Source organism: Colobus angolensis, unplaced genomic scaffold (assembly GCF_000951035.1).
Source record: "Colobus angolensis palliatus isolate OR3802 unplaced genomic scaffold, Cang.pa_1.0 Scaffold279, whole genome shotgun sequence".
Lineage (NCBI taxonomy): Eukaryota > Metazoa > Chordata > Mammalia > Primates > Cercopithecidae > Colobus > Colobus angolensis.
The window spans coordinates 782,845-809,247 of NW_012116032.1; the positions used below are offsets into that span (position 1 = coordinate 782,845).

Below are 26,403 nucleotides of genomic sequence, written 5' to 3' on the forward strand. Positions count from 1 at the left end.
GCCTCCCAAAGTGCTGGGATTACAGGCTTGAGCCACCGCGCCTGGCCAAAGCAATATTTATTTTCTATTGATTTGAAAATGCATCTTCAATTTTATTTTCATAATATATTTTTGAACATTATTGCATCATATTGCTCTACCCAAGCAGGCCACAGATGTCCAGCTATAAGCAGAAAAACTGAGAAAAATCCTCAAAATCCTGTGCCAGGGGTGGTAAAACTCACTATGAAACCAAAGTCTGCAAGAATTAACACACAATGGGTAGAACTGGTTAATCCATCTTACACTGTGATTTGAAGACACTGTAATTATGGTAATAAAGTCTCATTATTCAGGAAGCAGACAGCATAAAAGAATAATTATAAGTTATGGAATGATGCATTAGCAGTCGACAAGAAAAGCATTTGCTATTAACAAGAGCCTGAAAAGAAGCGTCAGAAATCTGTAAGTGATCTCCAGCTTTATTTACAATATGCTGCCATCGATCTAGTTCATTCTTGGACTTCAAGCAATAAGAATTGCAAAAGGAGAACTGGATTAAAAACCATGGTGTATTCTGGATCTAAATAGTCTTTTGGTAATATCCAAATTTTGTTTTTGTATGCTCTACATAAGCTATTACTTTATAATTCAGTCTTCTGAGCAAATCCACCACAAGAAAAGCTTACCCCATATAGGTTCTTATACTCAGTCCCCAGGGCAGATACATTATCCACTGTTAGGGAGAAAAAATGGCATTCTGGTTTATATATACATCAGTGGCTATGAGTGTCTTGGTATAGATCAATTCTCTGGATTTGATGAATCTCTGGGTTCACAATTGTGACTCCCTCCAACAAACACGGAGGCAGACTGCATTAGTGTCAAATATTTGTTACCCCATCCTTGCAGGCCTATCCCTACCAGTTCTGCCCCTTTAAAATGATGATCCACTTCATTAACAACCATGTCAATGAAACATGAATGGAAGAGAAGCAGAAACTTACTTCCAACCAGAAGCTTAAAAGCCACTGTGTAGTTCCACCTTCCCGCTTTCTTCTGTCAAAACATCAGCAGTTCCCACAAGGAGCAGCTCAGCCTGGGTCCCAGAGGGAAGAGCCAAAGACAGATACATAAAGGACAGGTAATATTAGCAAAAAAATCAACCCTTCTTCCAATAAGCCACTGAAATTTTTGAGGTCATTTGTTACTGCACCATATCAGACCCTGAGCTGATGGATGCATTCACCTATCTTATGAAGGTGTAAAACCACAGCAAACCCTGACAGTGATATGGTTTGGCTGTGTCCCCACCCCAATCTCATCTTGAATTATAGCTCCCATGATTCCCACATGTTGGGGAAGGTACCTGATGGGAGGTAATTGAATCATGGGGGTGGTCTTTCCCATGCTGTTCTTGTGATAAGTCTCACGAGATCTGATGGTTTTATAAGGGGGAGTTGCCCTGCACAAGCCCTCTCTTTGCCTGCTGCCATCCATGTAAGACATGACTTGCTCTTCCTTGCCTTCTGCCATGATTGTGAGGCCTCCCCAGCCATGTGGAACTGTGAGTCCATTAAATCTGTTTCCTGTATAAATTACCCAGTCTCAGGTATGTCTTTATTAGCAGTGTGAGAACAAACTATTACAGACAGGAATAAGGGCTATTCTTTATTTCATGCCTTTCATATGCCAGGCAGACTGCTAAGTCCCTGACACACTGTAACCAAGTACATCCATTTTTCTAAGTCATAGTTTAATTTTTTAAATTATTTTCTCTTTTCTGCTTCCCCCTGTGCCCTGCTTCCTACTTAGACCTTCAGAAATGCAAATGTAACCTTTCACGTCTCCTGACCAGACATTCCCTACAGGGCAAGTATATCTAACCATGTGCTCCAAGACGACCTTGACTTTGATCTCTCCTGGACAGTTGGCAGTCAATTTGCAGACCAAAGCATGTCCCCACAGAACTCTCACTTCCAGGGGGTGGCCTCTGAACTCACACCTACTAGGAGGGCATGGTGAGAGTGTGCCTGGTTGGCCACTTATATAACTTATATTTCTGCCCAGGAAGATGCTAACTCAACTGTCTGGTAAAGCACCAGGGAAGTAGAGGGCCCCCTGCTCTGGCTCAGTTCCCACCCTACTTTATAAAAGTGCCCACTTTCTGCTGCAAAAGTGAAACAGCACATTCTGGGTGTGGATAAAGGCAGGACGTTTTGTGCCCCCTTCCCCAAGCTAGCTTAAGAATTCAGCGTTTTTTGTATCAGACCACACTCTTGTTAATTGGACTCTGCATGCAGCGGGCCACTAACCTGCTTTTTGGTGACAACAGGTCATCTCATCTTCAAAATAACCCTGTGAATCACTGCTTCACTGATGAGGGAGCTGAATCTCAGAGGGTTTAAAAACCAGCGCAGATCACAAATCCAATGTCAAAGACAGAACTCAAACTCTAATGCATCCTCTCGTAACCATTACAAACACTGCCTGCCCGATTACCAGTTACTTCACAAACCTTAGCAGTTAACCTGTAGAGAAACGGGCCATAAAGGTGTGTGGGCTACAACCAGCAAGGCACCAAACAAGAATCTAATACTGGGGAGGAAAATATGCCATTAGTGCTACCTCATAGGAGGAGCAGGCTCTGAAGCACCAGGTTACTGTGAATATCAGTTATCCTTAAGCCTGGGTGTATAATATTAGCATGGACCTAGTACTCATTGGTAATTGTGGCAGGTTGTTTAGAGACCATGTTGATCTCTGACTTCAAGGAACTTAGAAACGAATCTATTTGTTTATCTCCAAAGCCACAAGGTCTCTCTACAAAGTGGGCTGAACACTCTGACATTTCAGAGTGGTCAGCAGAAAAACAGGAAAAGACAGAAGCTGACAACTAAAATAATATACTTAAAATTGTTAGATGTTTAAAAATCCCTGGTGCACATTTGCTCAAAACAGCATTTTGAAATCTTTAGTCATAAGTTATCAAAGAAACAGGGGAACAATGATTTTATATAGTGATAACAATGGTTACCTCTGGAGACAAAAACTGGGGGCCCGAGATAGGAAGGAGACTTACTCTCCACTGCACACTCTATACCTTTGGAATTTTATACCATGTGCACTTCAATATCTATTCAAACACTTAACAAATATTTTCTTTACAACATCACCAACCCTCTGATGTTTATGGAATTGACAGTGGTTGGAGACTAGCAAAGTATCATTAAAGGGGTAAACTGTGATATCTGACATGGAAAAGTTGTAAAACACTGATTAATATCTGACAAACAGTAATATCTGTGTTAACAAAGGAAATACAATAAATATAGAAATAAAAATAAGCACTGCCATTGGAAACTCTGTCTCTGAAAGCTGAATACAGAAGGCATGGATGCTGCATTCTTGAGTGTCCAGCTCTTCTGTGCTGAACATCAGGATGTATATATACACTTACCTGGGAGGCTTAGAGTGGGGAAGAGAAGGGTTAGATCAAGGGCAAGGCGTCTGACTCCTCTTTGGGGAAAGAACAATGGATACGTGTAGAGTTGTTATGTGCAAAAGCAGTACCTCCACCTCTGCTACCCTCCTTGCAACACACACACAGGCACACACACATACCCACACACACCACCCCCCCCAGGTCCTGCAAAGTCAGTGAAGAGATGTACTACCCTCACCTTGCCGAAGGGTGTTCGGCCTTAAAATGTCATAAACAAAAAGATACATAGAAATATTTTCGCTAAAAGGACCCAGGTGTCTAAGCGGTTTAACAGAAACCTTGGCGCCCCTGGGTGGTCATGCATGCCAACAAGATATCTCATGCTTTAAGAAGTCTGTTTTTTAAAAGAGGATTGACTATACTAATGGGGTCTGCTCTGGATGGTGAAAATTTTTACTTTCATTTCCCCCTAGCCCCCTCTCCTCCCCAGTTCCCCCTGAATATATTCTCAAGAAAGAGTATGTCTTTGGGTGTTTGCAAGTAGGAAGTTTCAAGGCTTTTCTCCCTAACGAACAACGAACACTGAGCACACACAGGAGGGGAACAGAAACTTGGAAGCAGAGCAAAGGACCAAGTTATCCTCCTGCCTAACCCTGCTCAACAGGATCACCCTGAAGCGTGGCTCTGAAGGCATCTGTGAACTCTGCCACAGCTGTTTGGCAGAATTAATACTAAAGCCACAGGTCTTGCTTGCAAAAACAAAGAATCAAAAAAAAAAAAAATGTGAAAACCAAACACAGCAGGAGGCAACACTTAAGAAAGCTCCGTGTCTTTCACACATAACATTTTCTTTCTCCCACTCTACTTAATTGGCCTGACCCGGGGTACAGTCCCACTTCCTGGTGGCTGCGGACATCCGCAGTGAGGCTCAGTCTGTGGATTTTGGCTTCAGAGGATTTGGGAAATTCCACCTTTCAATCTGAAATCTGGGGAAAGTCCCAGAAAAACGGATTACTATATTTATCTCATGAACCAGACTGAAACAAGAACTCAGGTCTAGGACCAAGGACCTCGGCACTCCAGGGAGCCCAGGGCCCCTCAGAAAGGTCTCGCTCGGCCACCGACAGCGTGGGGCCGTGGCAGTTGGCAAGGGGGGGGGCGTCACGCACAACTGCTCGGGAACCACACTGCATAAATGGCATTCGTTTTTGTTTTCTGATTAGAAAAACGTTGCAAAGAACACTAAAGTACAGAGAAAAAACACCCCCATCTCCAATGTTTCCTCATTTATGTAAATATTCTCATATTTTATAAAACAGGGAGGTGCCGTCTATAATTTTTGCAGGCTTTCCTTAGCATATGGTGAGCGTGTGCCAGGTGAGCCGGAGCTGCGGGGGATGACTTCCGATCCGAAACCCCGAAAATCTCCTGGACAAAGCTGCTGTCTCTGCGGGATAAACCGAAAAGGGCCAGTCCCCACCTCACCCCTAGCCCACCGCCCCGCAAGTACCTGGGGCTGGGGAGTGCGTGAACTCTCCTGAGTTGTTCGGCTCGCCCGGCTCAGAGCGAGGGGAATCGAGGAGACTGGGCGCAGGCTGGGGGAGGGCGCCCGGCCGCTGCTCCTCCGCGCGGGCAGGTGTGAGCCCCGGGACGCGGGGAACCGAGCCAGGGACCACGGACCGCGAGCCGCCGATCCTCCTGCGCGCGCGGCCTCCCCTCCCACAGGCTGGCAGAGCACGTCCTCTCGCGCGCCCGGGGCCTTTGTAAAGCCCGCAGCGAAGGCGCGGAGGTTTTCAGGCTCCGCCCGCCCCACTCGCGCTCCCGCCCCTTCCTTCGTCGGGAGGTGACCCGGCCGCCGGCGCCTTTCTCCCGAAGCACCGAGCTCCCTGGCCGCCTCTCTGAGTTCTCTGGCAGGGTTTGATGCGCGGTGCACCGACCCGGACCTCGCCTTCCCAAACGAGTGGCCTCTCCGGAGAGCCCAATTGGCGAGCTAGAGAAAAGAAGGGAACTGGATCATTTCAGCATTAAGGGGGACTTTTCCCCAAAATGAATGTTGCCCCAGGGCGGGGGCAGGCGGGGAATTGAACTAATCTTTCGGTGACTCCAAGGATACCAAGCAAGCCAGTGCATGGCATGGACGAGCTCCTCTAATCATCGCAGCCCCCCTTACACATGAGTAAACTGAGGCTCAGAGAATGGTGGAGTGTGGCGAGAAGTGGAATTTTTTTTTCTTTTTCTTTTTTTTTGAGACGAGTCTCACTCTGTCGCCCATGCTGGAGTGCAGGGGCGTGATCTCGGCTCACTGCAACCTCTGCCTCCCGCAGAGGCGGGATTTGAACTTGCTCCAGGTTGCCCTCGCCTTACACCCAGCAGAGCAGTCCAGGCGCTCTCTCCTGCCGCTTCCACCTGAAGGGACATCCAGAGTCCACAAGTAAAAGCTGGTACATGATGAAATGGGAAACACCTCTCAGGAGTCCTTTGTAGCTTAGAATAAGGTGATGCTACTTTTCTGCCTCAGTGAAAAGGTTTGGAATGACCTAAGTGTGAAGAACCTAAGGAGAGTAGGTGTCAAGAGAGGATAGACCCGGGCGCGGTGGCTCACACCTGTAATCCCAGCACAAGGTCAGGAGTTCGAGACCAGTCTGGCCAACATGACGAAACTCCATCTCTACTAAAAATACAAAAATTAGCCAGGCGTGGTGGTGGGTGCCTGTAATCCCAACTACTTGGGAGGCTGAGGCAGGAGAATGGCTTGAATTGGGGAGGCAGAGGTTGCAGTGAGCCTGAGATGGCGCTGTTGCAGTGAGCCCAAGGTGGCGCCACTGCACTCCAGTCTGGGCAACAGAGTGAGACTCTGTTTTAAAAAGCGAGAGAGAGAGAGGACAGACACTGTAGAGACCAGCGGTCCCTTTTGGGAACTGATGTCACGGAAGACTTTTTCCACAGACTGGGGTGGGGACTACGGGAGATGGTTTCAGGATGATTCAAGCCCATTTCATTTATTGTGCACTTTATTTCTATTATATTGCATTGTAATATATAATGAGATAATTATACAACTCACCATAATGTAGAATCAGTGGAAGTCCTGAGCTTGTTTTCATGCAACTAGGCGCACACATTTGGGGGTGATAGGGGCACTGACGATCATCAGGCATTAGGTTCTCATAAGAAGCCTGCAACCTAGATCCCTCCCATGTGCAGGGTTCCTGCTCCTATAAGAATCTAAGGCCCCAGTGATCTGACAAGAAACAGAGCTCAGGCAGTAACACAGGTGATAGTTAACAGCTGTAAATACAGATGAAGCTTCGCTTGCTGGCCCAGAGCTCACCTCCTGCTTTGCCACTGGGTTCCTAACAGTCCATGGACCACTGCTGGTCCAAGGCACAGAGGTTGGGGGCCCTTGCTGTAGAAGGAGAAAGAAGACTGAGGATAGATAGAGGAAGGAGGACAAAACTTGACCTGGCTGAGATCATAGTGGCCTACTTCTTCGCATGGGAAACCAAATTCTGATGATGGAAATGAGTGGAAGCCCCTTGTCTGTGTTCTGTCCTTGAGTTCAGGAGAGTTGCTTGTTTGTGGATCTGTTTCACTGGCAATAAAATGACATTGATGTCTGCCTAATGAAGAGGTTCTATGGGGGCGGTTAAGTTTTGAACTGTGTCAGGAGCTAGGTATAATCAAGTACAGTGACTGTGGGGAAAGAAGGGTGCATTTACAAGTGAGGCAGATTCCCGTAAGGGCTGCAATTTTGTTAATCATCAACATTTATTATTTCTTCTCTGGAAGAGACAGTCAGGATACCTTCTCTCAGCAGGTGAACATGAGAGCAGGTGGAAGATAAGACATACTATCTGATTATGTCAGTGAACTCATACAGTAGAACAGTATTATCAGAATTGGAGTTTCCAATCTCTAATTTGAAAACTGACAAAAGGCCCAGAAAATTTCTAAAAGCTTGAATAAAGCCAGAGAAATGTGACTATTTATTGCTGTACTTTCAATTTATTAAGTTTTCTGAAAATCACCAAGGGACATTTGCAAAAGAAACAATTTTAAGTCACTCATATCTAAATTAGGCAAAGTAATTTGTAATATGGGCTTTATTATTGCTTCTGTTTGTATAAAACCATTAAAAATGATTATTTTTTAATGAAGAGATTATTTTACAGTTTTACTACAGGTTTTACTTGTTTTATTTTTATTCAAGATCGAAGTTTAAACAAATAGAGCAATAATAGCTCTTCTAGAAAAACATGAACATCATTCTTTGATAATGAAAATGTCTTTACTGTTAAAGAAACACAGTAGGAATTTTAATTATGCAATGAAAGGTACTAGACGTTTCAGGAAGGGGTTTATACAAATATCCTCATCTCAGGCTATTATTTCTCTTAAAACAAGCAAATTACTAAAGTCTGAAAGTACTTCGGCCAAAGTTACATCAGACTGAGGAAATGTAAGGCTTCCAGTGTGTGCCACCATTACAAATATGCTGATGAGAACATAGCAGCTGGAAATCACCTTTGAGGCCCTCTTGCTGCAGTTTTTCTTTTTGAGAAGAAAAACCAAAAAACAAAAGTATTTTTGTTTCAATGTGATTGTGTCATTTTGATAAATTCATTATCTGATCCTGACATAGCCTTAAAGTGTGAAACTTTCTCTCGCACGCAGAACTGCTCATGGGCTGCCGACATCTTTTAAATTAGACAGATGCAGTTAAACTCTCCTGTGAATTCAACAGGATTTTAAACTTGGTTAACCTCACTTGCTACAACCAAATGCCCTGAGTAGTGTTGGGGTTATAGGAAGTAACATAAATGCTTTCAGGAAAAAATTACAAGCAACCCTTCAGGGAAATGACTATCCTAAAAGTTGGGCTAGGATTGTATTCAAAATAGAAGAAAACAGTAGGCATGTGTTATTGATACAGAAAGGAGGGATTTACTGTTTTAATTACCAATGACCCATCGTTTAATTTGAAAATAACATAAAATGCCCATAATCCATTATATTTCTATCCAGCTTTGAACAATTTGAAATTTCTAAATTGTATTAATGTTTAAAAAAAAAAAGTAAAGATATATCTTGGCTCTCCTATTCAACTGATGGCATGCCATCACTTCCTCTTATCATCGTCCCTCATCCCCATGACATGGGTCAATATGATTTCTAATTAAGTTACTTGGTTGTTTGGAAATACAAAGTTTTTCCATGGCAAGAATCTTAAGAGTTTTAGATAATTTTGCTAGCCCATAATTAAGATGATGTACATAAACGCCTACTGTATGTTATTTAAAATAAAAAATAAAAGCAGCTAATTTGTGGTAATACAATCACACCATGTAAAAAAAAAAAAAAAAAAGAGGTGCATGTTTGTGTTACTTGCTGCTGAATGAATTATATGACCTTGCTTTCTATCCAAGGCGTTCTAAGCACCTGAGACCCACGCTTGTCTCACTCTCCTGTCCAGCCCTGACGTTCAAATTCTGTGCAGTTCAGCTCAAGTGTGTCTCACCGGCTCACGGTGGATGCTCTCTGCTAACATGTGAAAATGTTTAGAATCACCTGTGATAGCTGACCTAAATCGTTTTCCTCTAGTTCCTAAATGAGGGACAGGCGGCAGCCCAAATCTCTTCCTCTTCCCTGTTCTTGAAATCAAGTAACCACAATTAAAATGAACAAGCCGAGCCTGGTGGCTCACGCCTGTAATCCCAGCACTTTGGGAGGCCAAGGCAGGCAGACCACTTGAGGCCAGGAGTTTCAGACCAGTCGGGCCAACCTGGTGAAACCCTGTCTCTACTAAAATGCAAAAATCAGCCATAAGTGGTGGCATGTGCCTGTAGTCCCAGCTACTCGGAAAGCTGAGACATGAGAATTGCTTGAACATGGGAGGTGGAGGTTGCAGTGAGCAGAGATCATGCCACTGCACTCCAGCCTGGGCAACAGAGCAAGGCTCTGTCTGAAAAAAATAAATAAATAAATAAATAAACAAAATGAATAATTTAAATATATGTGTGAGGGATGCACTACTAAAGAAAACACAGAGTGCAGAACAAAAATCCTAGCATTTGTGGAAAAACATAAATATGTGAACCATCCAAGGAGATAGAATGGATAACGTTGGTTAATTCTGAGGAGAACATGGCTGACAGAGGGCAGAAGGCTGGAGTCCGGCAGAGAGTTCTCACTGTGTCCTTTTTCCAACAGTTTGGCTTTTTGTAATTATCTTCATGTGCTACAGTTACACACACACACAACTTTTTAAAGAAGAGTCAAGTAAGAGAAATTCCCCAAGAGACAAGTCTCAAGGCTTTAAAGCCTCAATATTTTTCATATGATGAAGGTTTACAACAAAATTCAGGCTCTCAAGAGAACAGCCAGATGGTGAGGAGAAAAGTGGATCCCCTAAAGACAAGGCCCCTGGAGGATGCAGGGAGAGGAATGAGTCAGCCTGTTTGGGCCATCATTTCTGTCCCACTCTGAGGCAGTTGTGGGAAAGGTGCTGTGGGAGGCAGAATTCCAAAATGGCTCCCTAGGTCTTCACCACCTGGTACACACAGTCTGTATAATCTCCTCTTGAAAAGAGGCAGAACCTATAAATATGTTGTAATATCACTATCATGATTAGGTTTATAATCAGTTATCTTTGAGTTAACAAAATGGGAGATGATCCAGCTGGGCTGGGCCTAATCAGGTGAGTTTTTGTTTTTGTTTTTGTTTTTTTCTTTTTTTGAGCCAGGGTCTCATTCTGTCGTCTGGGCTGGAGTGCAGTGGTGCGATCTCGGTTCACTACAACCTTCACTTCCTGGGTTCAAGCGATTCTCCCACCTCAGCTGGAACTACAGGAGCATACTACCATGCCTGGCTAATTTTTTTATTTTTTTGGTAAAGATGGGGTTTCACTATGTTGGCCAGGCTGGTCTTGAACTCCTGATCTCAGGGGATCCTCCTGCCTTGGTGTCCCAAAGTACTGGGATTACAGGCGTGAGCCACCGCACCTGGCCTAATCAGGTGAGTTATTAAAGGTAAAAGGACCGCACCCTTCATGAAGTCAAAAACATATGTTCCTGCTGGCCTGGAAGGAGCAAATATCCATGCAGGAGCTGCCTATGAAGGCCACATGGCAAGGAACTTCCAGTGGCATTTAGGAGCTGAGAGTTGCCCAGTCAATAGCTAGCAAGAAAATGGGGGCCTCAGTGCTATAACTGCAATTCTGCCAAAAACCCAAATAAACCTTGAAGGACCCCAAGCCTCAGATAAGTGGGCCGACTTCTGACTGACAGAAACCTTGAAATGATAAATGAGTGCTGTTTGGTTTTTTGTATATCATAGAACCTTTATTTTTCCTCTAAATTATTTAAAAACTTATATAACATCCATGTTTTAGTTATGATACCATTTATAATGTGTAAAATGCACCTTCGTTTATAAATATTTTACAGATAGTTTAGTAAGTGCTGTTTTAAGCTGCTAACTTTGTAGCAACCTGTTATGCAGCAATTTAAAAAGCTAACATAGTTGCTTTTGTTAAAGGGTCCTGGTCAATTATGCGGGTCCTCAACTTATTCTGGCCTAAACCCCCCAGTCACTCATTATGAGGGCTTCAGGCCATGTAGGCAAGCATGGGAGGAGTTGATTTGGGGGAGTACATTATTTCTACCTGTCGTATACTCCCCTCAAACCAAGTAACTTGATTTTTCCTTGTTGAATCTAAACTTTGTCAAATAGTACTCCTTGTCAGTGTAATTTTTAGTAAAAATCAACGAACAAAAATAACTCTCCCCTTCTTCAATGTTACATTTAAGTATTTATATTTTTACACTTCAAGTGTTAGTACTTTTCCCTTAACTTTTATTTTAGTTTAGTTTAGTTTTCAAAACAGAGTCTCTCTCTGTCACTCAGGCTGGAGTGCAGTGGTGCAATCATGGCTTGCCACAGCCTCAGCCACCTCGACTCCTCCCACCTCAGCCTCCTAAGTAGCTGAGACTACAGCTGCCTGGCTAACTTTTGTATTTTTTGTAGAGACGGGATTTTGCCACGTTGCCCAGGCTGTTCTCAAACTGCTGGACTCAAGGGATCCATCAGCCTCAGCCTCCCAAAGTGCTAGGGTTGCAGGTGTGAACCACTATGCTATGAATTACTGGCTTCCCAACAAGGAACAACATTTTAAACCACTAATGGGGGATCATAAGATAACATTTTTAACACAATGATTTTATTTCCTCATAAAGTAAAATAGCAAAAGTTGGCTCAGAGAAGTGCCATATCTGGACTAAGTTCTTTTTACATCTATCTCTCTGATTCTCTCTTTGTGTTTATCCTCATTGTGCTGTCCACTAGGTACGTAAATCTGAAAATAAAGTTCCAGAATGGCATTCTAGTTCCTATCCCCATAGAAATGTCACTATGCTCTGATATCTGGGGCCTTCAAGTTTATTACATATTAAAATGGTTAAGGTGACCTTGAACTCACCTTCCTCCAACGCTGAAGGACCCTTGGAAGGATATAGCCCCTTCTCAAAGTATGTACCACCTGTATATTTTACTTAATCTAGGCTTCAGTTGGAAGATTCTCATCCGACTCTACTTATTCATCTTACTAGGTTTTGTTTTTTTGTTGTTGTTTTGTTTTTTTTGAGATGGAGTCTCACTCTTGTTGCCCAGGCTGGAATGCAGTGGTGTGATCTTGGCTCACTGCAATCTCCATCTCCTGGGTTCAAGCAATTCTCCTGCCTCAGCCTCCTGAGTAGGTGGGACTACAGGCACCCACCACCACCCCCAGCTAATTTTGTATTTTTAGTAGAGACAGGGTTTCACCGTGTTGGTCAGGCTGTTCTCGAACTCCTGGCCTCAGGTGATCCACCCACCTCGGCCTCCCAAAGTGCTGGGATTACAGGCATGAGTCACTGCACCAGGCCTAGGATTTTTAAAATATTCCATCATCTGCTTTCTGCCACTGCTTTACTGATTTGTTCTTTTTATATCCATCCTTGACCTACTTGCCAAGCCATAGGACACTTTTCTCATCCTACTTCACTTCTCTGCATCATTTATTCTTGTTGACCAGTTTCACTTCATTGACACTGTCACTTCCACCTACCGGGCTTTTAAGCAGGCTTTCATGAGTGTGTTACCTGTGCAATCCACAGGGCCCTGCACTTAGAGTTCCATGCTTGTATCGGCGATCACCAACCTGAAATGCTTAATATTTTGAACGAGAGGCCCTGCAAATTCTCTTGTCAGTCCTATTTTTAGGATATACTTTGTTTTGGTTTTTCTATTACTGTTCTAGGCGTTCTTTTCCCATGTCCTCTACAGATCTCTCTTTTTCTGCATGAATGCCGGTATTACCAACTTTCCTCTCTGTGGCCTTCTTTCTATCCTGTACATTCCTCTTTGGTAACATCTAACTACAATTACAGTTTTTTGACTGCCTCTAAGTCATTTACCCATATTTCTATGTCTCTCACCCAGTCCTGTGAATCTATTTCCTAAATATTTCTTTCCCTTCCTTTTTATTCCATTGTGACTGTCATTAATGAAGCTCAGTCATCACTTCTCTCCAGAATACTGCAGTACTCTTCTCATTTTCCTAATTCCAGTCTTGCCTTCTTACCCACCCACCACCAGGATCCCTCCCTTGCATAAACCTTGCTCCATAAGCCAACCTTCCCACACCAGTAACTATTCTTTCTAAAACAATTTTATGATTTTACACTATTTGAAATTTTCTGTTTTCTTTCTTTCTTTTTTTTTTTTAGATGGAATCTTGCTCTGTCGCCCAGGCTGGAGTGCAGTGGCGCAATCTCGTCTCACTGCAACCTCCACCTCCTGGGTTCAAGCAATTCTTTGCCTCAGCCTTCCAAGTTGCTGTAACTACAGGCATCTGCCACCATGCCCAGCTAATTTTTGTATTTTTAGTAGAGACGGGGTTTCACCATCTTGACCAGGCTGGTCTTGAACTCCTGACCTCGTGATCTGCCCGCCTCAGCCTCTCAAAGTGATGGGATTACAGGCGTGAGCCACCACGCCCAGCCCAAATTTTCTATGTTTTCAATATAAGTATCCAAATACCTTAAAATGAAACACAAAGACCTCCTATTATGAGCCAACTCTTGCCAATTTTTTCCAACTAATTTCTGGCCACATCGCTACTAACCCATCGATCACTGTGATTGCCTTAAGGACATTGCTTGTGTGCACAGTCTGAATCTGTAGCACCAGTGTAGCACTTGACACAAAAGATTCTCTAAACATGTTATTGAGATGAACGAATGATATCAGCTTGTATCAGCATTTTATACTTTATATTCAAGATGATAAAATCTAGAAAATCAAAATGAATATGATGCTGCAGCCAGTTTTCCTGTGTGTCATAATGTATGCCTTATATAGGTGTACATCTCAATCACTTAAAATAGTTGAAATTTGTGTAATGAAACTTCCATCTTTGAAATCTTACTAAAATTCACCACTGGATTATAAATGAGACATTTTGTCTTTGTGTTTTACGTGACTCTAAGGCTCTTACCAGGAATCCCTGTTAAAGACAATCTTGACTGTTGTCCAAACTGTAAGGAAGCTAAATGTCTCATATGAGATCCCTCCTCTTCTATCCGTGCTGTTGCCTCTCTCCATACTCAAGTGTGCAGTGCCCTTTTTTAGGCTCTGAAATGTACAGTCCTTCGTCCTCAACACTGTATTTCCAACATTTTTGCTCTCCTACCCCCAAATAGAATTTTGCAAAGACAGTTAACTCCTTCACATAAAGTAGATATTCATCTTTCATTATAACTTTAGATACAAAGGGTCTAAATCTGATGTTGAATAAACATAACTCATGCATTACTCTTTTAAATGTATCCAACACAAATTTTATATCCTAGTGATTTGATGTTCCCCATCACCCATTTAAAAACACATGTACAGGCTGGGCGCAGTTTTGCTCACTTCTATAGTCCCAGCACTTTGGGAGGCTCAGGCGGGTAGATCACTTGAGCCCAGGAGTTTGAGACTAATCTGAGCAACGTGGAGAAACACTGTCTTTACAAAAAACAAAAACAAAAAGGAAAATTAGCCAGGTGTGATGGTGTACATCTGTGGTCCCAGTTACTTGGGAAGCTGAAGCAGGAGGATCACTTGAGCCCAGGAGGTCAAGGCTGCAGTGAGCTGTGATTGTGCCCCTGCATTCCAGCCCGGGTGACAGCCCTGTCTCAAAAAAGTTTAAAATTTTAAAAATTTAAAAATAAAAACACATGTACAATATCTTTTTTAACAACTGGAAATTTTATACCATTCCTGTATTTCCTTAAGCTTCTGTTTCATTTCACTTCATCCATAGAAGTTTATCCCAGTATAAAAGAGTTTATATACTTGAAAGTTTTTATCCTATTTCTTTTTTTTTTTTTTTTTTTGGCGGAGTTTGGCTCTGTCACCCAGGCTGGAGTGCTGTGGCCCGATCTCGGCTCACTGCAAGCTCAGCCTTCCCGGTTCACGCCATTCTCCTGCCTCAGCCTCCGGAGTAGCTGGGACTACAGGTGCACGCCACCACGCCTGAATAATTTTTATATTTTCAGTAGAGACGGGTTTCACCATGTTAGCCAGGATGGTCTGGATCTCCTGACCTTGTGATCCGCCCACCTTGGACTCCCAAAGTGCCCGGATTACAAGCGTGAGCCACCGTGCCTGGCCTGTGCTATTTCTTTATGGTAAAATATGTAGGCCGGGTGCAGTGGCTTAAGCCTATAATCCCAGCACTTTGGGATGCCAAAGCAGGCAGATCACCCAGGGTCAGAAGTTCAAGACCAGCCTGGCCAATATGGTGAAACCCTGTCTCTACTAAAATACAAAAATTAGCTGGGTGTGGTGGTGGGTGCCTGTAGTCCCAGCTATTTGGGAAGCTGAGGCAGGAGAATCGCTTGAACCCAGGAGGCAGGAGGTTGCAGTGAGTGGAGATCATGCCGCTGTACTCCAGCCTGGGCAACACAACAACACTCTGTCTCTCAAAAAAAGTATATACTGAAATTAAACCTTTCTGGCCGGGTGCGGTGGCTCATGCCTGTAATCCCAGCACTTTGGGAGGCCGAGGCAGACAGATCACCTGAGGTCAGGAGTTCGAGACCAGCCTGACCAACATGGTGAAACCCCGCTTCTACTAAAACTACAAAAAATTGGCTGGGCATGCTTGCAGGCACCTGTAATACCGGCTACTTGGGAGGCTGAGGCAGGAGAATCGCTGGAACCCAGGAGGCAGAGGCTGCAGTGAGCCGAGATAGTGCCACTGCACTCCAGCCTGGGCAACAAGAGCGAAACTCCATCTCAAAAAAAAAAGAAAGAAAGAAATTAAACATTTCCATTTTCTGTGACCATAGACTCTAAGTATTAAACTTTCTTAAAGATTGAATTGTACAAGTATTGATTCATAATTGATGAAAAAGACAAAAATAAAATGATGTTTTGATGAATATTAAATGATAAAATTTATTCAAAAGGCATTTCTCAAGATTTGTGGAGTTTCAAAAAATTAGTTCATGGATGAATATTACTTGTAGTTAGAATAAAACAACATTCCACAAAAATATACACATGGAAGAGGAGAGGAACTGTGTTTACATACATAAATAGAGATAGAATTTTGTTATAGCAATGCCATTTGGTTATTTAAACTTCTAAGGTCATATATTAAACATTACATAGCGATCTATCACAAAAAAAAAAGTGTTTTAAGTGATCTAGCAGCTGACTATTCAATTATTTCCTCCTATTTTGTTGCAAACCATTGACTTGCCAAAGCATTTATGACCCAGCTTTTGGAGTCCTTCACTCTGTCAGTTTCTAGGAAGTATACCAAAGGCCTTACCAAAATTTATCAAATTACTATTAATAAAACTGTTACTCCTTCACTCTAGAGGAAACTTCTTTAACCCAGCAGGCTCGAAAAGGATTGAGAAAATTAAAATATTGTTCATGTCAATAGCTTTTCCAATAACATATATTTTGACGTTTAGAAATCTTATGCACTTTTGTTTTTTTGGTCAAAATTTCGAGTTGCAGATTTCAGTTGTTCCACTGAAGGACAGTGTCCACTGTGTAACTCAATAAGACACTCTTCACTGTCAAACTAGTCGGCCTAATCAGATATTCTATCCAAGAAGTCCTAACTTTATTTTCCAATTCAAATAAACCTAATAATACATGTGTCTCTGTGATAGCAAGCTCACTTCGAAGACAGAGCACAGAATGAAGCCTTAGTGTGCGTCTGTCTTTTGATAACAGATTTCAACGATGTCACGTTCATTGTTTCTTACTGACATCCTCTCTTCTTGGCTCTAAGAGGACTCTCCATTCTTAGTCTAAATAATAAGTTTTTCTTTCACTTTCATTAGGAGAAGGAACTTTTCTGTAGTAACATAGTTCCCAGAATACCTTTCGCTGAAGCAATTCCTAAAGGGGTGTGTCTTATGGTACAGGATTGCTGAAAGTCCCGGAATTGAATTACACAACCATATTCTGAGACAGTCACAGGATTTGTTTTTTTTTTTTTTTAATTCCTACTTCCTGAAACTGATGCCATTTATGAGAAACAGTGTATTTCAGAGAGGCTGTACCAGAATTCACTCTGCTCCGAGTTAGATTTGCTGGTCTTAAAGTATTTTTCCTCTTCAAGATAAAAGTGAGTATCATCTTTCAAATGACAAAACGTAGTAGATAGCATAATATATGAGGAAGTATTTTTCTTAAGTGTTAACTCGGTTTCCATCTGCTGATCTTGTCTGCATTTAAATAACTTTAGAGCTCTAAGAACCTTGGCACTTCTGTAATAGAAACTTTCCAGAAAGGGGAGGGTGAGTTGGTGGGGTGAAGTGGGTAGAGTGGGGAAGAGGAGGGAGAGAAGGGAAGAGTTACCTACAACAGTAAACTGTAGTCATTATGAAGGGGAGAAAGCAAACCAGTTTTTCATAAGGTTTTAATAACAAGATTCTTAAATCACTAAGCTTCTGGTCTTACTTTCACTTAATTGAGATGTTTAATTAAAGGATTGTTAGGATTATTTATTTGAAAAAAATAACTCTATGACTTGTGCCTGGAATACATAGGTAATAATAGAAACTACCACTTTTATGACGGCATCAGTAATTTTGCTAGGAAACAGGTAGATAGGGCACGAGACTTACTCATCAGATATGGGGAAAATTGACGGGAATTCTGAGTGCGTGGAAGCATTGTTTAGAGATAAAGCATCTAGAAAAATTAAATTCCTTTGCATGCCTATTTAGAAGAGTCCTTTCATTAAAAAATTCTAGTGTTTGAAATTAGTGCTTTAGAGTACTTTGGAAAGCCACAAATTAAAACCTTTAAGATTGTTTGGGATTTGAGGATGGGTGAGGGTGCACACAGAGGCAGGATCAGGAAGCAGAGGACTTTATGCCGCAATATAATGGCATCTCTGTTTGCAATATATACTTCTGTCTCTCTCTCTGTGTCTCTCTCTCTCCCCCTTTTGCTTTCTTTTTACTTTGCGCTACTAATTCTCTTATAAGAAACAATATCCATTTGAATTGGGGTATTATTTATGCACTTAGGATACACTCTAGACTCTGGACCAATGTCAAGTCCAGTCTTTGTCTACTGACCAAAATAATTTACTTCTCTCTTCCCACCTCCTTCCCACCCTATCAACCTCAAGCCTCAAGAGAAACAAAATACTTAAAATTATTTTAGAAATAACTTATTCCCCATATCAAAGATCTTTTAAATCTGAGATGAATCCCTCAAATTCTTCCCCCAAGAAGACACCAAAATTGTATAGCATCTCTATCTGCATGAGTAGGAAGCCAATAATTACTTTAAACTTTTCAAAATCTATTTTAAGCTGTAAAGAAAAGGCGTGTGTAAATTATGATGGATATTAGGCATTATCATATAAAATAATACTGTGATGAGCTTGGTTGATGTGTTAAGCTGTAACAATACCTCCCAGCAAGTGCCATGTGATCTAGGTTTGGATTTAGAGCCTGCAGTTTTCCTGTGCATTTTAAGATAATTCTGAAGTCCCATGGCTCCTCCTATCCCAAACAATTTTACTGATCCCTTTCCCACGAACACAAGGCATGAATTGCTTTTATTGTTCTCTAATCTATTGCAGAGAATGATGGCTTTTTGGCATAAACTGTTCATTGTAAATGATTCTCTTTCTTGAAGTTTTAAATGCCTGTGGATTGAAGAACTCTTAAAGGAATGAGCATTTAAACTTTTGGTGAAAATACATTCCATATTTTTGGTTTTTTTGTATTTCGTATTGTATTTGTCGCCTCTCTATATGGGGGAGTCTTTGTTTCTTGTTATTGATAGTGACAACTATTTTTGCAGAATGTTGTAATATGCATTATTTATAGAGAACTGTGGGATAGACAAACTTAAAAAACTTTAAGAATATTATCTGGTGCTATCATTCTTCTATGTCTGAAGAAAAGAAGAGATGATTATGACTTAAATATCAGATAAATATAAACACAACTTTTCCTAAGTATGGTATACATACTACTGATTTTAGGCAGTACATGTCTAAACTTAAAAATTTTGAGTTATTTGCTAGTTTAATATAAATTAAAAACATAATTTGCATATAAAACCTAGAATTTAATGAAAACTATTGTTTAGGAAAGTGTTAAGTAAGAAGTTGAGCTAATTTACTATTGATTTTAAGGAAATGATTAAATACATAATATTACAGGTAATCTGCAGATTTGGCAAAAATTATGAAGATGGCATGCAAATGGCTAAAGTTTCATACATGCTACACTAATGCATTTGAGAAGTGGATATTTTCTTAGCCAGTGCAGTATCTTTGAACTTTACTGGGCCTTGGTTACACAGCTCAGTTGATAGTGCAATCTGTTCAATTTCCTAAGTATAGATGTACAAAATATTTGACAGAGAAATATTTTATCAAAACTTTATCAGACCTATAGTCTAATAAACCATTATATTTCCTCATAAATTATTATATAATTGAAGGGATGCAGAAGATAGCCAATATTTTTTCAAATAAGAGTGATAGAAAGGGCGAAATGTCTCAGCGTGAATACTACAGGTTCATTCTGCTTGTTTCACTGAACTTCTGAACTCAGGGGCGGGGGGACTTTAAACGTTATCTACATCAAGTGCTATTAATGGACCATAGTATGTGCCGATGGCTATATGTAATAATTTCATTTCTGGGAATCCATCCTAAGGAGGAAATAATTCTAGATAAGGGAATAATTCGCAAACATGTTCACCATAAAGTTATAATAACAAATAATTTCAATCATTCTCATAAAAGGGGGAGGTTAAGCAAACGATACAGTACCCAAAAACATGATAGGATAAAAAGATAGTACCAGCACAGAAAATACGAATTGAAAAACAGATTCAGGATTGAATAGTTTGTATGTACACAACTATTTACATAAAATGGTATAGATATAAATTCAGAAATATTCTAAAAGTGATTGTTGTCTTATAGTGATAGATTGTCTTTTTCCCTGCCTTCTATTTCTTTCTACATAACATGATATTCTTACATAAGATTTTTAAATTATTATATAATATACTTACATCATTTTTTGAGAAAACAAATGTAATTTATTAAATAGAACTATATTGCTATTATTATATAGTAAATAAAACTATGCAGCTTTGGAAGATAAAAGTTTTTCTTTCTTTTTATTTGGCATACAAATAACCAGCTACGTGAAAGAAGGGAGGACTGAGTCTCAGTGCTAGGAACAAGTGGGTGCAGCAAAGTCAGTGAACAGAGAAGGAAATACCAATCGAAACACTTACTATTGGTTCATTTTTCTTGTGTTGATTGCTTCTGTGTCAACTGTAGCTTTTACTTCAGTCTAATAATTCTTTTGGCTTAAAGATAAAAAAAAAAGGAGGGAAGGGGGAATGGAAACTTGGCCTGACCTGTGTGCAAATAACCTCTTAACTCATTTCTTGTGTTGATTGCTTCTGTGTCAACTGTAGCTTTTACTTCAGTCTAATAATTCTTTTGGCTTAAAGATAAAAAAAAAGGCAGGGAAGGGGGAATGGAAACTTGGCCTGACCTGTGTGCAAATAACCTCTTAACTCATTTCTTGTTCTTATGGATTTCCATATTTTGGATTTAGTAATTTATATCTGCACATAATGTACTTATATTCAATGTTGTCATGTCTTTGTATATGCTCCTACTGCACCTCAAAGTGCATTGTGTCATTGGCTCACCCAGCACTACTTTGACCTTAACCCCAGCACATCTGGTTACTGTGGTGCTTTCTCCATCAGTGCATAATATGCACCCAAAATATCTGCAGAATTGCCAACAAAAGCCTTGTCCATTCATAATTACCTTTTTTTCCTACAAAAAATTTTAGAACCTCATCATGTGTCCTTTTAGTTGGCATTTCTTCACAATAACTTCAGCTCTAATTAAAGTTTGGACACTGCTGGTCAGCCAGTCATCATTTTCCAAGATAACTATATCATTACCAAGGAATTTTCTTCCCTGAGGTCATGCCCCAAATAATTATTGTGAAAGATAATAAACTGTAAGTGGTAACATCTCTTTTGAGATATTAATGTATTAGGTTTCACATACACTTCTGAAGATTGCAGGTTACTCAATAAGCAACATTTGAAGCCCTTTGAGCCCAGATTTCCTGTTACTCTAAACCTACCCTCTTCCTTGGGACATGAAAAACTTGGTTTAGGCTTCTGAAGGCACAGCTTGCCAGGGCAGCTCAGCAGCTGTTAGAAGTACCCTTACTGTGTTAATTCCATGCTATACAGACTCCTGCACCATTATGTAGATAAGGTTAGGCTCTCCTTCTAGCCTTCTGCTCTTTCTAGCTCTCTGTGGGGCCTTCTTGGGGCACATCCCTTGAATACATTTTCACTCAGTAAAGTGACCTCTGATCACCTTATTCCCAAGCACGTGTTCTCACCAGAATGTTCATCAAGCACTTGTGATAGAGACTTGTAGGAAGAGAAATGCTCTGGGGCATTTGATACATGGGATACAGAAGATACCATATATTCTGCAACAGCAGTCTCACATTTTATTTATTTATTTACATATTTATTTATTTATTAGACAGGGTCTTGCTCTGCTGCCCTGGCTGGAGTGCAGTGATGTGATTGTGATCATGGCTCACTGCAAGTTCTACCTCCAGACTAGGCTCACATTTTAGAGCCTGAGTGAGCTATCGATTTATAGATGCATTTTCACCCCATATCCTCCCATCATCCAATTCCAGTGTCTTTGAGGACAACTGAACCTTCACTCGATGACCTCTTTCACTCGAGTGAGTCAAAAAGTGACTCAAAAACCTTTCTCCTCCTTCACCGCTGACTCTCAGATTCACATCCTGGAGCTTACAGTCCCTGAGACAGGATCTAGCTCTCAAATTTTATACTTCAGTATCCAACTCCCTAAAAAATAGCCTTCGTTCTTCATCTCTGCTTTCGTTAGCCCATCTGTCAAGACCTCTAGGTGCTGGTCGCCACCCTCATTTCTCCCAGTCACCATTCCTGTGAGCCATCACTTACCTGTTCCCACAGGCCCCTCAGTCCTTAAGCATAATTATTAAGCACAAGTGCTTAATAAAGGGTAGTTAACATCACAATGACTACCACCATGGCTACTATTTTTCCCTTGGTTTTCTGCTCAGCCTATTCAACAAAACCCCAGCTCTAAATTAATCCACCCACTGCCTTATCTGCTCCCCCATCTGGACTCCTAAAGGCTTCTGGAGAAAACGCCACACAATTAATGCCACTAAAATTCTTGGTCACACTCTCAGCTGGACCCTTGGTGCTACCTGGATGGGCAGCTTCCCGGGCCACTCCTCTCAGGGACTCTTCTGAAAGTTTTTCATTCTCCTCAAGCCCCAGTTCTGGTATCTCACTTCTTACTCTCAGCCTAAAAGCAGGTAACTCCACCAACTTCCTTCTTCCCCTTCCCCTGCCCTCTACTTAAAAACCTCACACAACCAGAGCACCTGTGCCTCTTTCCTGTCTGTTTCAGTACAAAGGGCGTCCTGCCTCTCCAAGGCAAAGCAAACCAATCCTTACAGCTGGAGTCTGTTCCCTTCCTTTTTCCTCTTTCAGGAGGACACTGCCTCCTCAGCCCTCTGCTGCATTAGTAAGCATGCTTAAGTGTGAGTATCCTGAAAAAAGCAAACGAACAAACCCCTTTTCGTGGCTGCATCCCTCTTGGGCTACTTCCCTTTCTCTCCTGTGCCTCTCAGCCACACTTCTCCATAGACAAACCTCTACTCCTCGGCTCCATTTCTTCACCTTTCACTTCTACCTCCCTGCAATCTGGCATTTGCCCTGAACTTACTTACATTCATGTATCAGAGGCTTCCCAGGAGGCAAACCCAAAGGCTGATTTTTAGACTTTATTTTCTCTCTCTCACTCTCTCTCTCTGCAATTATGATGCTATTATGATACTAACTCTTTTTCTCTAAATTCCCTCCTTTGGTTTCCGTATCACCTTGAGTGATCTTCCTGCCACATCTGATCTTCTGATCTTTCTCCCACATCGCTGGCTGCTCTTACTTCTCTATTTTATTTCTGTGCCCCATTATACATGTTAGATTCTGCTCTCTACCCTCTTTCTCTCTTGCTGTATGTTCACCTTGGATGTACTTAACACTAACATATTAAAGGCCCTGCCATTCCTCTCCCTGAGTCTAGACTCCTATCCAAATGCCTACTTACCATTTCTACTCTGCATTCCACAGGCATCTCACATCTAACATTTTCAAAATTGAACTCATCATTTACTGCCTCCACCAGTACTTTTTATATTACTGTCTGGCACTAAAATTCACCCTAAATTCAGCCAAGCCAAAAACTTTGAAGTCACCCTAGATGTCTCATTTTTTAAAAAATCAACAATAGCTAATCAATTTTGAAGTCACATTGATTCCATTCTCTAAATGTCTTTTGAATCTACCATATCGATCCATTCTCACTTGGTTCAGGCCCTCAGCATCCTGCACCATACCCTGATCTCCTCCATCTCTAGTCTGGGTGCAGGGCTGTTTTTGAACAATTTGTATCAGATCATGCTGTTCAGAGGCCTCCTTTTCTGAGCACATATCTTTATAGCCTTCTTGATTTCCCAGCTACATGCTTCTCCAGCCACATCTTTTATTCCTCTCCAACACCCCAGATGAAGCTAAACTTCAGTAGTGGCAAGCTGCTTGTTCTTTCCCAACCATGCCATACTCTTGTCACCACTATTACTTTTCCTGCTTGCAAGACCATTTCCTTCCTTTGTGGCCTGTTTTATTTCTAGGACCCAGCTCAGACATCACTACCCCTGGGGAGACTTGACTTATATGACTGCTTTCTACCAAAGTCAGTGGCCTCTTTGTCCTGTTAGGTTAGCCATTTCTTAGGACCCAGAGCTTTTCTCTACTCAAGAACTTATTGAAATAAGTTGTGATGATTTCTTCTTCATCTCTGTACACAACTAGCTCTTTTTGAAGATCAAGATTATATTTTTTTAAATCTCTGAATTCCTAGTACCTAACCCAATGCATGACACATTGTAGGTGGACGATACAGAATTGCTAAATAAATAAAATTTCATGAATCTCTACTGTCCTGCTCAATTTTTTTTCTGTATTGTCCACCTACAATGTGTCATGCATTGGGCTAGGTACTAGGAATTCAGAGATAAAAAAATATATAGTCGTGATCTTCAAAAAGAGCTAGTTGTGTACAGAAATGAAGAAGAAATCATCACAATTTATTTCAATAAGTTCTTGAGTAGAGAAAAGCTCTGCGTCCTAAGAAATGGCTAACCTAACAGGACAAAGTGGCCACTGACTTTGGTAGAAAGCAGTCATGTAAGTCAATGAGACTTAACACTGTTAAAACTCTCTAGCTCACAAAGGAAATTTTCCCCATGGGTTAAATTGAAAAATGAATTCATAAATTCATCAACATAACACTTGAAGAACTGCATCTATTTTCTCATAAGTATATAATAACACCTGCTCAACTAGAAATGGTAGAAGGTTGTAACATTTGAAAGGCTCCAGATCCTTCCAGATGCCTCCTTTGATTTGGTGTTGCATAACAAAACAACACACCCTGAATATTTGCTCCATTTAAATATATTTAAAGAGTCCCAAAATGAATACCATAGATTCTGTATCAGCAGATGTGTGTTTTAAAGCAGCTTATCCATAGCATGGCCAAGTTTTTGCTCTTGTTCTATCAGGTTATTTAAAAACAAGACTTTACTATCTATTCAGAATAATACCTAATCTAGGATACCTTTACCAAGTGTAAATGGGAACCTGTAGGACACGATGCTTTTAATATGGTACATTGACTGCCTGTGTTAGTATCAGCTTTGTCTCTTCCTTGCTTTTTGGCCATGACCAAGTTAATCACTAAGGGCCTTAATTTTCTCATCCATAACATGAGGATAACAACATCCCTTTTCCTTAAGTTTTTTTTTTTAAATTAAATGAGTTAATATATTAAGACCCTTATAGCAATGCTTGATAGAAACAAATTGAGTCTACGTATATCCTGCTGTAGCAGACCAGGCTGGCACTGATCCCTGGTCACTTGCTGCTGAACTTTGGGAGGGTGGAAGTAGCACTACAGAATCACAGAATCGAAAGGAACTTTAAAAACTTTAGCAAAAATCCCCAACTTTAGAAAGGAGGAAACTGAGGTCTAGCAGGGAAAGTTGACTTCACAAGTTTACACATAGCTAGTTTGTGATGGAGTCAGGATTAGAACCCAGGTTACCTAGTGTGCAATAAATGGAAAAAAGCACTCACTTGGAAGCAGGAGATTTACTGTGTGGTTGTGATCCGCCATGAAGTGCATAGATCATGGAGTGGAGGAAATCCACGAGCAGGCAGTGTTTAAAGATGTAAGGAAGCAGCCTGCTTCCCCCACCCTAAATGACACTCTCATCTGTTCACCAGTGCTGAATAATGATAGTTAATAACAATAAGTGGCATGCATTATTCTTCAATAAGTATTTGTTAAACATGTTTCGTGTGTCAGCCTTTCTGTTACAATGCTTATATACATTATCTTAATACTCACTACAGTTTTATGAGTTGACCATTATTGGTAGCAGTATTTACTCAATAAACGGTAATGATTACTATTTCCACCTCCTTGCTATGCTAGGCTGTTAGCATGACTCCATCTCTCTACCTCAGGCTGCATGCTTAATCCATTCTAACCCTGCTGGTTACCAGAACTACCAATTGTCTGTTTAGATCTGCTTTGCCTGAGATGACACACTTGCCAGAGCACGCTCTCCCAGGAACCTGAAGCCATGTCTGTCCTTCAAGGTGCCTTCCTGACTTTCACAGCCAGCTCCAGGGGAGGTTCTAGCCTTACCCCACTCCCTCCTTCCAGCTATCAACTGCACCATGCCTACCCGATACCAAGATATCAGAGATCTTTTCTAGGAAAGGGTTTTGATAAAGGTTAGCACTCACTGATGATGCTTGGCTATCGGGGTTAGTTATTTGTGTTAAGTATGTCGGGGCAGGCAGAGTGGTGAGGATGTCCAGCTTTAAAGCAAGGCTGAAAGAAAAACAGAAGATAGCACGTGTAGAAACATTACCACGTTAACTGTAACATGAGTGAGAGGAAGCACACTCACCAAAATACACACAGGGGGTCACAGTGTTTTGCTAAATCATTTCTGAGTACACCTGGGCATCTCAATCTAGAGGCACAAAGACTGGTCAATTGTAGTCAGACAAAGAATACTTAGTTAAATTTTGAAAACTTATACTTTTTAAAATTTCATTATAAATACTATAGCTATATACAAAGAAAAACTAATAAAATATTCATAATGCTTATTTCTTAGTGGGATCATAGATAATTCTTATGTTCTTTTACATATTTTTTTCTCCAAATTTTTTTACAGTAACACTGTTTCACT

At 41.1% G+C, this 26,403-nt stretch overlaps 2 protein-coding genes across 5 annotated transcripts in view; one reads left to right on the forward strand and one right to left on the reverse strand.

Moving 5' to 3' along the window:
- TIFA (TRAF-interacting protein with forkhead-associated domain) overlaps positions 1 to 5,471 on the reverse strand; it is a 10,959-nt gene extending 5,488 nt beyond the window's left edge. Inside the window, exon 1 of one of the 2 annotated variants that reach the window (XM_011948358.1) lies at positions 987 to 1,077. The gene's annotated coding sequence lies outside the window, so the exon portion shown is untranslated. Of the gene's footprint in view, positions 1 to 986; positions 1,078 to 4,934 lie in introns of those variants that run through there. The other variant, XM_011948357.1, reaches the window with a different exon arrangement.
- An 11,501-nt stretch (positions 5,472 to 16,972) lies between these two features.
- The window catches only part of ALPK1 (alpha-kinase 1), a 129,324-nt gene continuing 119,893 nt past the window's right edge, over positions 16,973 to 26,403 (forward strand). For all 3 annotated transcript variants that reach the window (XM_011948359.1, XM_011948360.1, XM_011948361.1), the window contains exon 1: positions 16,973 to 17,099. The gene's annotated coding sequence lies outside the window, so the exon portion shown is untranslated. The remainder of the gene's footprint in view (positions 17,100 to 26,403) is intronic.